This window comes from Panthera pardus, unplaced genomic scaffold, assembly GCF_024362965.1.
Source record: "Panthera pardus isolate Hobbes unplaced genomic scaffold, ASM2436296v1 HiC_scaffold_18, whole genome shotgun sequence".
NCBI lineage: Eukaryota > Metazoa > Chordata > Mammalia > Carnivora > Felidae > Panthera > Panthera pardus.
Window position 1 is genome coordinate 13,434,337 of NW_026526743.1, and position 668 is coordinate 13,435,004.

General features: G+C 48.8%; 1 protein-coding gene across 1 annotated transcript in view; it reads right to left on the reverse strand.

Annotated features, from left to right (window-relative positions):
- The window catches only part of DEDD2 (death effector domain containing 2), a 147,715-nt gene that overhangs the window by 145,680 nt on the left and 1,367 nt on the right, over nt 1-668 (reverse strand). The window lies entirely within an intron of this gene.

Consider the following 668-nt stretch of genomic DNA (forward strand, 5'->3'; position numbering starts at 1 on the left):
GATTGTCCTTAGAGGAGGAAACAGGCTCAGAGAGGTTTATTAATTCACTAAGACAACACGGCTAGTAACCCGGCACGACACTAACACTAATAACATGGCAAGAGTCAAGATCGGATCCTAGGTCTGCCCAATTTTGAGACCAGATTTTCTAATCTGCTAGTTGCTTTCGTGTAAAGAGAACTAGATGATCTTTAAAGATTATTCAGCTCTAGAGAGCCCGAAACCGGACAGTTCTGTGCTTTGGAGACAAAGCCCCCCCCACCCCCTGCTCTTCCCCCACCCCGGAACTCCCATATCTGTTATGTTAGAATTGTATATAGGCCAAGAATCCATACGTATTGACTTGAAGGGGGGTGGGTCTCCCAATTTTTTCCTTTGGGCGTGTAACCTCTACCAAGGCAGCTTTTTCTGGTTTTGCTTATTTGAAGGATCCGCACACAACTTCAGTTGGGCAGCTGAAGGGGTTAGTGGTTTCACTTTGTTAATGACCCACTCGTTTAGAGGGGTAAGACTTGCCAAGGTCACACGCAGCAGGTGGGGTGGGGGGCAAGGATCTGACTCTGGAACTCCTCCTTCCACACCTAGGCATCTTCCCTGTGTCCCCACACCCCTCACCAAACCTCCTCCACCCAGATTCCTTCCCTGGGACACAAATAATGTAGGCGGAG